Raw genomic sequence first — 13,979 nt, 5'->3', positions numbered from 1 at the left:
GCTGCTGCTGCTGTTGCTGCTGCTGCTGCTGTTGCTGCTGCTTCTGCGGCTGTTGCTACTGCTGTTGCTGCTGCTATTGCTACTTCTGTGGCTGTTGCTGCAGCTGCTGCTACTTCTGCTGCTGCTGCTGCTGCTGCTTCTGCGGCTGCTGCTGCTGCTGTTGCTGCTGCTATTGCTGCTTCTGCTGCTTTTGCTGCGGCTGTTGCTGCTGCTGTTGCTGCTGCTATTGCTGCTTCTGCGGCTGTTGCTGCAGCTGCTGCTACTTCTGCTGCTGCTTCTGATGCTGGTGCTGCTGCTGTTGATCCTGCTGTTGCTGCTGTTGCTGCTGTTGCTGCTGCTGCTGCTGTTGCTGCTGCTGCTGCTGCTGTTGCTGCTGCTTCTGCGGCTGTTGCTACTGCTGTTGCTGCTGCTATTGCTACTTCTGTGGCTGTTGCTGCAGCTGCTGCTACTTCTGCTGCTGCTGCTGCTGCTGCTGCTGCTGCTACTGTTTCTGCTGCTGTTACTGCTGTTGCTGCTGTCGTTGCTTCAGTGGCTGTTGCTGCTGCTGCTTCTGCCACATTTGTTGTTCTTGCTGCTGGTGTAGGTTTTGTTGCGGCAACTGTAGTTGGCTTTGACACAGCTGTGTTTGTTGTTGGTGTAGTTGTCATTGTGGCTTTAGCTGTGGTTGTTGTTGCAGCTGGTGTAGTTGTTGTTGTGGCAACTGTAGTTGTTTGTATATTTCTGGTTGTTGTTGCTGCAGCTGTAGCTGTTGTTGGGGAAACTGTGGTTGTTGCAACTGCAGTGGTCCTTGTTGCTGGTGGTGTAGTTGTTGAAGCGGCAACTGTAGATGTTGTTGTTGGTGCCACCGTCATTGCTGTAGTTGTCGTTGTTGCTGCTTGTGTAGTTGTTGATGCGGCAATTGTAGTTGTTGTTGGCACAGCTGAGGTCGTTGGAGCTGCAGTTGTCCTTGTTGCTCGTGTTGTAGTTGTTGCCGAAACTGTAGTTGTTGTTGCGGCAACTGTAGTTGCTGTCGCTGCAGCTGTCGTTGTTGCTTCTGGTGTAGTTGTTATTGTGCCAAATGTGGGTGTTGCGGCAACTGTAGCTGTTGTTGGCACAGCTGGGTTTGTTGTTGGAGCTGCAGTTGTCGTTGTTACTGCTGGTGTAATAGATGTTGGCGCAGCTGTCATTGCTTTAGTTGTTGCTGCTGGTGTTGTCATTGTTGCGACGACAGCAGTAGTTGTTGGCACAGCTGTGATTGTTGGATCTGCTGTAGTCGTTGTTGCTGCTGGTGTAGTTGTTGTTGTTGTTGGTGCAGCTGTGGTTATATTTGTTGCAGTTGTCGTTGTAGCTGCTGTGGTGGTTGTTGCTGCTGGTGTAGTTGTTGTGGCAACTGTAGTTGTTGTTGGTATATTTGTGGTTGTTGTCGCTGCAGCTGTAGTTGTTGTTGGGGAAACTGTGGTTGTTGCACCTGTAGTGGTCGTTGTTGCTGCTGGTGTAGTTGTTGATGCGGCAATTGTAGTCGTTGTTGGTGCAGCCGTCGTTGTTGTTGCTGTAGTTGTTGTTGTTGCTGCTATTGTAGTTCTTGATGCGGAAACTATAGTTGTTGGCGCAGCTTTGGTTGTTGTCGCTGCATTTATTGTTGTTGCTGCTGGTGTAGTTGTTGATGCGGCAATTGTAGTTGTTGGTGCATCTCTGGTTGTTGTAGCTGCAGTTGTTGCTGCTGGTGTAGTTGTTGTTGGCGCAGCTGTTGTTGTTCGAGCTGCTGTGGTTGTTGTTGCTGCAGTTGTCGTTGTTGTTGCGGCAAGTGTAGTTGTTGTTGGCAAAACTGTTGTTGGAGCTGTAGTGGTCGTTGATGCTGCTATCATAGTTGTTCTTGCGGCAACTGAAGTTGTTGTTGGCACAGCTGTTTCTACATTTGTTGTTGTTGCTGCTGGTGTAGTTGTTGTTGCAACTGTAGTTATTGTTGGTATATTTGTGGTTGTTGTTGCTGAAGCTGTAGTTGTTGTTGGGGAAACTGTGTTTGTTGCGCCTGCAGTGGTCGTTGTTGCTGCTGGTGTAGTTGTTGATGCGGAAAGTGTAGTTGTTGCTGGCGCAGCAGTTGATGTCTGAGCTGCTGTGGTTGTTGTTGAAGCTGCAGTTGTTGTTGTTGTTGGTAAATTGGTGGTTGTTGTCGCTGCAGCTGTCGTTGCAGTTGTCATTATGGCTGCTGGTGTAGTTGTTGTTGTTGTTGCGGCAAGTGTAGTAGTTGTTGGCAAAGCTGTCGCTGTTGCTACTGGCATAGTTGGTGTTGCTCCGGGTGTAGTTGTTCTTGCGGCAACTGTAGTTGTTTTTGTCAAAGCTGTTGTTGTTGAAGCTGCAGTTGTTGTTGTTGGTAAATTTGTGGTTGTTGTCGCTGCAGCTGTGTTTGTTGTTGTTGTTGCAGTTTTCATTGTAGCTGCCGCTGTGGTTGTTGCCACTGGTGTAGTTGTTGTTGTGACAACTGTAGTTGTTGTTGGTATATTTGTGGTTGTTGTTGCGGAACCTGTAGCTTTTGTTGCGACAACTGAAGTTGTTGTTGGCTCAGCTTTGGTTGTTGTCGCTGCATCTGTCATTGTTGTGGCTGGTGTAATTGTTGTTGGCGCAGCTGTGGTTGTTGCAGCAGTTGGCGTTGTTGCTCCGACTGTAGTTTTTGCGGCAACTGAAGTTGTTGTTGGTACATCTGTGGTTGTTGTTGCTGCAGCTGTCGTTGTTGTTGATACAGCTGTTGTCGTCGTTGCTGCTGGTGTAGTTGTTGATTCGGCAACTGAAGTTGTTTTTGGTGCATCTGTGGTTGTTGTATCTGCATTTGTCGTTGTTGCTGCTGGTGTAGTTGTTGTTGCGTCAAGTGTAGTTGTTATTGATGCAGCTGTCTTTGTTGTTGTTGCAGTTGTCATTGTTGCTGCAGTTGTTGCTGCAGCTTCTGTTGTTGTTGTTGGGGCTCCTGTTGTCATTGTTGGAGCTGCTGTGGTCATTGTTGCTGTTGGTGTAGTTGTTGTTGTTGGCGTAGCTTTGGTTGGAGCTGCATCTGTCGTTGCTGCTGGTGTAGTTGTTGATGCGGCAACTGTAGTTGTTGTTGGCGCAGCTGTTGTTGTTGCTGCATTTGTTGTTGCTGGTGTTGCTGCATTTGTTGTTGCTGGTGTAGTTGTTGATGCAATAACTGTAGTTGTTGGCGCATCTGTGGTTGTTGTTGCGGCAACTGTAGTTGTTGATGCGGCAACTGTAGTTGTTGTTGATGCAGCTGTCTTTGTTGTTGTTGCAGTTATCGTTGTAGCTTCTGGTGTAGTAGTTATTGCTGCTAGTGTTGTTTTTGTTGTTGATGCAGCTGTTGTAGCTGCAGTTGTTGTTGCTGCTGGTGTAGTTGTTGCGGAAACTGTAGTTGTTGTTGTTGTTGCGACATCTGTAATTGTTGTTGGCGTAGCTTTGGTTGTTGCAGCAGTTGGCGTTGTTACTCCGGGTGTAGTTGTTGTTGCGGCAACTGTAGTTATTGTTGGCGCAGCTGTAGTTGTTGTTACTGCAGCTGTCGTTGTGGCTGCAGGCCTAGTTGTATTTGCGGCAACTGAAGTTGTTGTTGGCGCAGCTGTTGTTGTTGTTGTTGCTGGTGTAGTTGTTGTTGGTGCAGCCGTCATTGTTGTAGCTGCAGTTGTCATTGTTGATGTTGTCGTTGTAGCTGCAGCTGTGGTTGATGTGGCCGTTGTAATTGTTGTTGGTGCAGCTGTGGTTGTTGCAGCAGTTGACATTGTTGCTCTGGGTGTAATTGGTGTTGCGGCAACTGAAGTTGTTGTTGGGGCAGCTGTTGTCGTTGTTGCTGCATTTGTCGTTTTTGCTGGCGTAGTTGTTGTTGTGGCAACTGAAGTAGTTGTTGTCGCTGCATCTGTAGTTGTTGTGGCTGGTGTAATTGTTGTTGGCTCAGCTGTGGTTGTTGCAGCAGTTGGTGTTGTTGCTCTGGGTGTAGTTGTTGTTGCCGCAACTGTAGTAGTTTTTGGCATAGCTGTTGTTGTTGGAGCTGCTGTGGTCGTTGTTGCTGCTGGCATAGTTGTTGTTGCTGCAACTGAAGTTGTTGTTGGGCCAGCTGTTGACATTGTTGCTGCATTTGCCGTTGTTGCTGCTGGTGTAGTTGTTGATTCGGCAACTGTAGTTATTGTTGGTGCATCCGTGGTTGTTGTTGCTTTAGTTGTCGTTGTGGCTGCTGGTGTAGTTGTTGTTGTTGTTGGTGCAGCCGTCGTTGTTGTTGCTGCATTTGTTGTTGTTGTTGCTGCTGTTGTATTTGTTGATGCAGCAACTGTAGTTGTTGCTGGCGCATCTGTGGTTGTTGTAGCTGCAGTTGTCATTGTTGCTGCTGGTGTAGTTGTTGTTGGCGCAGTTGTTGTTGTTGTTGTGGCAACTGTAGTTGTTGTTGGTGCAGCCGTCGTTGTTGTTGCTGCATTTGTTGTTGTTGCTGCTAGTGTAATTGTTGATGCGGCAACTGTAGTTGTTGTTGGCGCAGCTGTCGTTGTTGCAGCAGTTGGCATTGTTGCTCCGGGTGTAGTTTGTGTTGCGGCAACTGAAGTTGTCGTTTTTGCTGGCGTAGTTGTTGTTGTGGCAACTGAAGTAGTTGTTGTCGCTGCATCTGTAGTTGTTGTGGCTGGTGTAATTGTTGTTGGCTCAGCTGTGGTTGTTGCAGCAGTTGGTGTTGTTGCTCCGGGTGTAGTTGTTGTTGCCGCAACTGTAGTAGATTTTGGCATAGCTGTTGTTGTTGGAGCTGCTGTGGTCGTTGTTGCTGCAACTGAAGTTGTCGTTGGCCCAGCTGTTGACATTGTTGCTGCATTTGTCGTTGTTGCTGCTGGTGTAGTTGTTGATTCGGCAACTGTAGTTATTGTTGTTGCATCTGTGGTTGTTGTTGCTGGTGTAGTTGTTGATGCATCTGTGTGTGTTGTAGCTGCAGTTGTTGTTGTAGCTGCTGGTGTAGTTGTTGTTGTTGTTGGTGCAGCCGTCGTTGTTGTTGTTGCATTTGTTGTTGTTGCTGCTAGTGTAGTTGTTGCTGGCGCATCTGTTGTTGTTGTTGTTGCTGCATTTGTTGTTGTTGCTGCTGGTGTAGTTGTTGATTCAGCAACTGTAGTTGTTGCTGGCGCATCTGTGGTTGTTGTAGCTGCAGTTGTTGTTGTTGCTGCTGGTGTAGTTGTTGTTGTTGTTGTGCTCTGTGCGTTGCCTGATGCTGTTCAGCAATGTAATGGTTGAAGTAGTAAACCTTTTAAATATTGATTCTACATTTGAACATCTTTCCAACAACTTTAACTGGGAATTAATCAATTAAACTTACCAACACACAGAATTAGGATAATGTAGATCTTCATCATCATCATCATCACAGGAAGTTGCTTTTCTGTTAAATAAATATAAAAGCAGATTGTTGTTAGTTTCAGTTCCGTAATGCCTATTACATTTTTTATTTATTTTTTATTCGTAAATTGTTTAAGATCTCTAATTAAACTATTACTTATTGATATTGACAAGCATTTGTCTAAATCTCTGATTTACCAAACAGTCATGTCATCAGTACCATAATGTTTCAAAAGGAGTTATTACTTTCATTACTTTATTCTCTTTATCTTTCAGACAATGATACTTTGTCAGCTGTTAATAAAAACTACTAGCATTGATATAGAGGAAAAATATTACGTGTCGCAAATTTGGATTGTTGTTGTGTTTCTATAATCATACACTGTCTGGTATAAAACAGTCTTTGTTGTCAATAGGTGTGAAATATGTGAAATATCAACATCCATAACATTTCTAGCTGTACACACACCATATGTAATTAAAGCATTAATTGCACAAGGAGTGCAGGTAACTGTTCTACCTGTGATAAAGAACAAATGTATAATTGTATAATGTTGTAATGGAAAAATGCACGAAACACGACTTACAGTCATTTGAATTCGACAAATATAATAAATGGTCAAACTTACAGATTTGCTGTGGTCTTGTTGTGATGCTCAGTGTCCTTTGCTGTAGCTGTTGTCCTCACTGAGCAGACAGAAGCTTTTATACCCACACAAAGCAGGTACGATGACATCGAACAAGGACCAGAATGAACTGTCAATGTGTTCTTGTTAAGGTGTGGCCCCCCCTTCAATATCGCATTCATGCTGCCTATTTTACAGCGTGTAGAAACCTCTTGACGGACATCCTTCTTTATGATTCCTATGTTCATTTTTTGTTTTGATAATAATGATGTTAGTGTTAATGTGTGTTTCTTTTCCTGACAAGATGTCAGTGACCTTCTTTAGTCGTTTAGTGTGTTAGTACGGGTGGTAGCACCACACCTTCAGGAGGATGGAGGAACTCTCCTGAGAACCAGCAGAACCTTTAGAGTGGTGTTCTCTTTGGTGTATTTGGTCTGAATCACACCAGAAGGAAATAAACTGTCCTCTGCATCAATAGTCACTCCAACGGCTGCTCCTGGGTTGCCACGGGCGTCTACGTTCGGGCCCTTCGATGGCGACAATATACATAAATAACAGAATCCTTACTAATCAATAATTCATTGTCCAATTTTTGCTGATGACAATTTTATATGCACCAGTCTGCTTTTAATGGTTTCCACTTATCCCTCTTTAACCACAGACTAGTTTTAAATGCAGAAAAGAGAAAGTGTTTAATATTTTAAGAATGTTTACCAAGCAAATATTCACTTTTTCCGCTTTGGCAGATTTGTTTTTCTTTTGTTCTTTGTGCTCGTTGCTGCTTTACTCACATTGTCATCGGGCCAATATGTGTTGCTTCTGTCCTCATCCTCAGTCACTTGTTTTAGATATTGTTCAATAAATTCTACCGTGACATATTTCAGGGCCTTACAGATGAAGACCGCCCCTGACCGGAGCCCTTCTACTGGATCATAACTCGCCCCGAGGCCATTCTCTCTTTTTGTATTTGTCTATTCACTGAATTCAGTTTGTAAACATGAGGATCAAAAGGTTCGGGGACATTTTCCTTCCCCAGTCCGTCCCTGATTATGACGAGTTCAAGAGAACGCAACTTCCTGTTGACTTCAACATTCAACCAATCAGATCCATCTAACTTCAGCAACGCTCTATTAAGTCCTTGAACACAAACTTTAAAATAGTTTATAATAGTTTATTATATTCTATACAAATGTAATTCATTATCAGTGAACGCTTTGCAAACAAACATGCACTTAAATATAAAATATAAACAGACAGATATAAAATAAAGCAATACAAGTGTAGTGCAGTGTAAGAACTGATTTAATAAATTAAATCGTTAAAAAGGTGAAAGTGTTATCATCGCCTGATTAAACTTTCACATTCAGAACATGTTTCACTGGAATTTTCCCAAGTGACATTTTTCATCCTTTGCATTGTGCTAATATTAGCGCGTCATCATTTTGGAGATGAACTACGAAACCACCTCCAAAATTCTCAGTTGAAAGCCAACGTCAAATATGGTCTAAATGTGAAAGTTTAAAATCACTGTTAGCACTGTTTGCTCTTTTCATTTTTCTTTTCTTAAATCAATCGTTCTTTTTCTCCATCCATCCTTCTTCCCCTGCTTGCGTCCTCATTCTTCTGAGAATTACAAAAATGCCATAAACAATGTGCACTTGACCTCTAAATGTAAGTTGTTGTCTATAAGTGTGTCCTGTTGGTTGTCTGTAGGTTAAATATACAGCTCCAAACGATTGGTACGTAATTGCACCTCAAGTCATATTTGTTACACTTCATTATCTTAATTATCTTCAGTGATAGTAATGATTATTTAAATTCCTGTAACTTAAATTATTCTTCAACTGTGTACTTTAATTTTATGAAAACAATATGAGAATGTATTGAACGCAAGAAGAGACTCAAAGTTACAACATCAAAAAGACACAAACAACTACAAAAAAGACTAAAAACAACTACTAAACAACTACAAAAAGACTAAAAACAACAACAAAAAGACCAAAACAACTACAAAAAGACTAAAGACAACTACTAAACAACTACTAAAAGACTAAAAACAACTACAAAAAGACTAAAAACAATAACAAAAAGACCAAAACAACTACAAAAAGACTAAAGACAACTACTAAACAACTACTAAAAGATTTAAAAACAACTACAAAAAGACTAAAGACAACTACTAAAAGACTAAAAACAACTACTAAAAGAATAAAAACAACAACAAAAAGACCAAAACAACTACTAAAAGACTTAAAAACAACTACAAAAAGACTAAAGACAACTACTAAAAGAATAAAAACAACAACAAAAAGACCAAAACAACTACTAAAAGACTAAAAACAACTACAAAAAGACTAAAAACAACAACAAAAAGACCAAAACAACTACTAAAAGACTAAAAACAACTACAAAAAGACTAAAGACAACTACTAAAAGAATAAAAACAACTACTAAAAGACTAAAAACAACTACAAAAAGACTAAAGACAACTACTAAAAGACTAAAAACAACTACAAAAAGACTAAAGACAACTACTAAAAGAATAAAAACAACAACAAAAAGACCAAAACAACTACTAGAAGACTAAAAACAACTACAAAAAGACTAAAGACAACTACTAAAAGAATAAAAACAACTACTAAAAGACTAAAAACAACTACAAAAAGACTAAAGACAACTACTAAAAGAATAAAAACAACTACTAAAAGACTAAAAACAACTACAAAAAGACTAAAGACAACTACTAAAAGACTAAAAACAACTACAAAAAGACTAAAGACAACTACTAAAAGAATAAAAACAACAACAAAAAGACCAAAACAACTACTAGAAGACTAAAAACAACTACAAAAAGACTAAAGACAACTACTAAAAGAATAAAAACAATTAAAGAGACTCAAACAAAATCTACAAAACAAGCACAAAGAGTCTGAAAGCAACGACACAAAGACCAAAACAACTAAAGAGTCACAACGTGACCACAGACAAAGAAAGCTCGATAACTATAAAGTCGTGTCTTGCTCTTCTGTACGAAAGGTTGTGGGGTTGAATCTCTTTTAATGGGCCCAACCGTGTTGTCCATAAAACCAGATTATCTCCTCTACCACGAGGGCTATTTTAATCATTTCTACAGTATAATATGCAGGAAAGCCCTTGTGATATTAGTTAAGATGTGTATTTAGCAGTATATGTGTTATTGGTCTGTTGGCTGATGAAAAAAATATACATTTTCCATAATTTGGGAGTAGTCTCAAATCTTTTTTAGTAATTTTTGTGGTTGAATCGTGTTTGAAGCGTACAATTGGCTTATGTGCTTATCATTATTTTTAATGACCAATAGTGCACCATGTGGGGATCAAAAGTGAAATGTCTCACAATAAACCCATAATATTATCCTCCCTCAGTCAAGATGGCGGCATAGAAAACAAAAGCAGGGATTTATTCATGTCGTGCCGTCAGAGGATCCCAATGAAAACCATCTGCAGGTGTTCCTGTTACATAACGTCAGTTTTCATTTAGCCACGACAACAAAAGACTAGGTGGGGTTCCTGGAAAACCTTCTGAAGCTCGATGTTCACCGGCGGCACAAAACCTGCCAGTCAAGAGTGAGGACACCAATAGTGCATCAAATAAATCTAATAAATCTAATAAATCAAACAAATCAAATAAATCAAATAAATCAAATAAATCAAACAAATCAAATAAATCAAACAAACAAATCAAATAAATCAAATAAATCAAACAAATCAAACAAATCAAATAAATCAAACAAATCAAATAAATCAAATAAATCAAACAAATCAAACACAATTCAATAATTGGGAATCACCTTAACCAGGACGGGGCCAGTTGTATGAGAGATGTGTTTTAATACATGATGGGTAGTGCTTTATGTGTGTGTGTGTGTGTGTGTGAGTGTGTGTATATGTGTGAGTGTGTGTGTGTGTGTGTCTGTGTGTGTCTGTGTGAGTGTGTGTGTGTGTGTCTGTGTGTGTGTGTGTGTGTGTGAGTGTGTGTATATGTGTGAGTGTGTGTGTGTCTGTGTGTGTCTGTGTGAGTGTGAGTGTGTGTGTGTGTCTGTGTGAGTGTGTATGTGTGTGTGTGTCTGTGTGTGTCTGTGTGAGTGTGTGTGTGTGTCAGTGTGAGTGTGTGTGTGTCTGTGTGAGTGTGTGTGTGTCTGTGTGAGTGTGTGTGTGTGTGTGAGTGTGTATGTGTGTGTCTGTGTGAGTGTGTGTGTGTGTGTCTGTGTGAGTGTGTGCGTGTCTGTGTGTGTCTGTGTGTGTGTGTCTGTGTGTGTCTGTGTGAGTGTGTCTGTGTGTGTCTGTGTGAGTGTGTGTGTGTGTGTGTCTGTGTGAGTGTGTATGTGTGTGTGTGTGTGTGTGTGTGTGTGTGTCAGTGTGTGTGTGAGTGCGTGTGTGTGAGTGTGTGTGTGTCTGTGTGAGTGTGTGTGTGTGAGTGTGTATGTGTGTGTCTGTGTGAGTGTGTGTGTGTGTGTCTGTGTGAGTGTGTGCGTGTCTGTGTGAGTGTGTCTCTGTGAGTGTGTGTGTGTCTGTGTGAGTGTGTGTGTGTGTGTGTGTGTGTGTTTGTGAGTGTGTTTGATGCAGCGACACAAATTGATGTTTATGAAAGCAAAAAAGTGGAAAAACAAGCAGAATATTTGTATCTTTGTCCTGATTTAGTTCTTTTTCCTTCCGGTTTCGTTCTCATTTATTAAGAAAGGTGGTTTAAACGATGAGAAGTGAACCTTCAGTGGCCAAATGTATGAATATGTGATATAGATATGCTCCATGCCCTTGAGTTAGACTGAAGAGGACGTAGAGGAACCATGAAGAGAACATAACCTTCCGCACATCGACGCATGGAACAAACACAAATGTCTTCCTTCATGTTCTCCACGAGTTTGTTTTCAACGCTGTCGGTTCTTCCTTGACAGACGGGATGTCATCGTCCATGAGCCAGAAGGACCTCCGCAGAGGATGGTCACTCCTCTATAGTATTTTATTTCAAAGGGGAAAAGGTTTGTGACTAGCACTCTAGTAGCACTTAAATGTCTCTTACTGATAGCACTCTGTAGTTTAACGTTATTGAAGAAATTGTACTTGTTTGATTCTTGTTGTTCTGAGTTTGGACTCATAGTTTAATGCACTTATTGTAAGTCGCTTTGGATAAAAGCGTCAGCTAAATGACATGAAATGTAAAGTAATGTAATGTAATGTAATGTAATGTATTGTAAAATACACTCGACACACACTTCACTAAAATACTAGAAAAGAGACTCATGAGATCCTGTGGGAAGGCCTGGACCATGAGAGTGAGGTTCATGGAAACCCAACTGTGAAGGCTCGGGAAGTCTGCAGGGAAGCAAGGAGGAGCAGCTGTAGAGTTGACACCTCAGCCCCACACACCACAGTGTTGGTCCAGAGGGGGCGGAGCAAAGAACATGGGCCCAATGGTGAAAGCAGGGATTGAGGCCACGGACTGGGTGCCCATACAGAATAAAAACATGCTAGGCCCCATCTGAGAACATGTACAGAAGTGCACACACATGGGAGGTCCAGTTAGTCCCAGACACACATGCTTAGCCCACACATGGTAGAGAAAACACTGATCATGGGGACACTGAAAACCAGACTAGGCTTATTTCCAGACACCTTTTGGACAAAGGGGGGAGCTGATGTGGGACTGATTCCGATGGCTCCCGTTGAGATGGAGTTGAAACCAGGGACGGTTCCAATTCATCGTCACCAGTATAAGACGATAAAAAGGCCGTTGAAAGCAGGTGTACTGGAGAGGACGAGGTCCCCTGGAATACGCCTATTAGTCCGGTCCCTAAACCTGGAAAACCAGACTACAGAACGGTCCTTGCTCTGAGGCCAATAAAGAAGGTTGTAGTACCGACTCCCTATGACACCCCTAACCCATACACAGTGTTGTGGGTCCAGACAAGACATGGTTCTCCTGCTTTGATTTGGCAAATGCATTTTTCCTTGATGTTGATGAAAAGGACGGATTTATGAATTCCGTCCAATTTCAAAAGGGGGATTGGAGTAATACAAGCGGCCGAAATGAGCTTCCTCCGTAGGGTGGCCGGGCTCAGCCTTAGAGATAGGGTAAGGAGCTCGGACATCAGGGGGGAGCTTGGAGTCGAGTCGCTGCTCCTTCGTGTCGAAAGGAGTCAGTTGAGGTGGTTCATCTAGTCAGGACGCCTCCTGGACGCCTCCCATTAGAGGTTTTCCGGGCACGTCCAACTGGTAGGAGGCCCCGGGGAAGACCGAGGACACGCTGGAGGGATTATATCTCCCGGCTGGCCTTGGAACGCCTCGGGATCCCCCAGAATGAGCTGGAAAGTGTTGCGGGTGAGAGGGAAGCCTGGGTCGGCCTGCTGAACCTGCTGCCACCGCGACCCGACCCCGGATAAGAGGTCATAATGGATGGATGGATGGATGGATTGGAGTAATTAAAAATGTGTTTGGAACAGAGAGAGGAAGACGAAGCAGTAGAACGTAAGAAGAGGAGAGAAGTGGACCGCTTGAAGAGGACTGGAAAGCTTACGGTATGTAGAGAGAGGAAGTGGAAAGAAGGGGAAAAAAGAATGAAGAATGACAAAAACAATAATATCACGGATGAAAGGATAGAAAGAAAAGGAGTTTTGACCTAAAAGCTGGCTCTCCAATCTATTTAGACGCCATCGGAGGACCCAGAGGAGAGCCAGACGAGTACGAACTAATGCATCAGATAGCAGCCGGTTCAGAGTCAGTGGTCCAACGATCATCATCAACCGTCTAAACCAGGGGTCTCAAACCCAACTTACCTGGGGAGAGTCTGGGTGAGGCATCTAGTATTAAAAAAAAAGTACAACTGATCCAATCTTCTCAATCTTTATTAAAAACAATTCAGAACATGAACGGTTGAACGGGTTCTTCAGAACATGAACGGTTCTTCAGAACATGAACGGTTAAACGGGTTCTTCAGAACATGAACGGTTCTTCAGAACGAACATGAACAGTTGAACGGGTTCTTCAGAACGAACATGAACAGTTGAACGGGTTCTTCAGAACATGAACGGTTCTTTAGAACGAACATGAACAGTTGAACGGGTTCTTCAGAACATGAACGGTTCTTCAGAACATGAACGGTTAAACGGGTTCTTCAGAACATGAATGGTTGAACGGGTTCTTGAGAACATGAACGGTTCTTCAGAACATGAACGGTTCTTTAGAACGAACATGAACAGTTGAACGGGTTCTTCAGAACATGAACGGTTCTTCAGAACATGAACGGTTAAACGGGTTCTTCAGAACATGAATGGTTGAACGGGTTCTTCAGAACATGAATGGTTGAACAGGTTCTTCAGAACATGAACGGTTAAACGGGTTCTTCAGAACATGAATGGTTGAACGGGTTCTTCAGAACATGAATGGTTGAACAGGTTCTTCAGAACATGAACGGTTAAACGGGTTCTTCAGAACATGAATGGTTGAACAGGTTCTTCAGAACATGGGCTTCTCTTGTCTACTCCTTGCTGCCACAGACCTGCAGTGCTTCCTCTCACACAGCTGAGCCACATTGGGCTTGAGGGAGGAAGCAGTGGAGACCCTCAGTCTGGCTTGAAGATGCTCATCAGTGAGTTTGGACCTGGACTTTGACTTATTAAAGTTCATGTTGGAAGAAGAGTTTTTCACACAGATGTGTGCTCCATGGTCCGCTTGAACATCCTGGAAAGCTCAGGGAAGGTGGGGGCTTGTCTGCTCGTCCACTCACCTCCCTGAACTTGGCTTTGAGTTCAGAGTTGCTCTGACGTTGTCATAGCAGCGCTGACAAGCTGCCTTGTCCATTCAGCTCCTGTGTGACGTCATGAGCCATTTGGGATCACAGCACGGTACCGGGGCCGTTCTCCGGAGGGGGGTTCACGGACTTCAATCCCATGAAAGTGTCCGAAAATCTAACGCTGTATTTACGCCATGCACGCCGAGTGATGGGCGGCTGGACGTCACGCGCGTCGGCTGGAGAACCCGTAACCGTAAACTACTTTCGGATGCG

The 13,979-nt window shown here is 42.8% G+C and overlaps 1 pseudogene; it reads right to left on the bottom strand.

The window, feature by feature from the left end:
* LOC117739232 overlaps positions 1-5,302 on the bottom strand; it is an 11,259-nt pseudogene extending 5,957 nt beyond the window's left edge.
* Between the last annotated feature and the right edge of the window lie 8,677 nt (positions 5,303-13,979).

The sequence above is a fragment of the Cyclopterus lumpus genome, chromosome 11 (genome assembly GCF_009769545.1).
Source record: "Cyclopterus lumpus isolate fCycLum1 chromosome 11, fCycLum1.pri, whole genome shotgun sequence".
NCBI classification, from domain to species: domain Eukaryota; kingdom Metazoa; phylum Chordata; class Actinopteri; order Perciformes; family Cyclopteridae; genus Cyclopterus; species Cyclopterus lumpus.
Note: the sequence above shows the minus strand (reverse complement) of the source record. Positions and strands in the feature narration are given on the sequence as shown.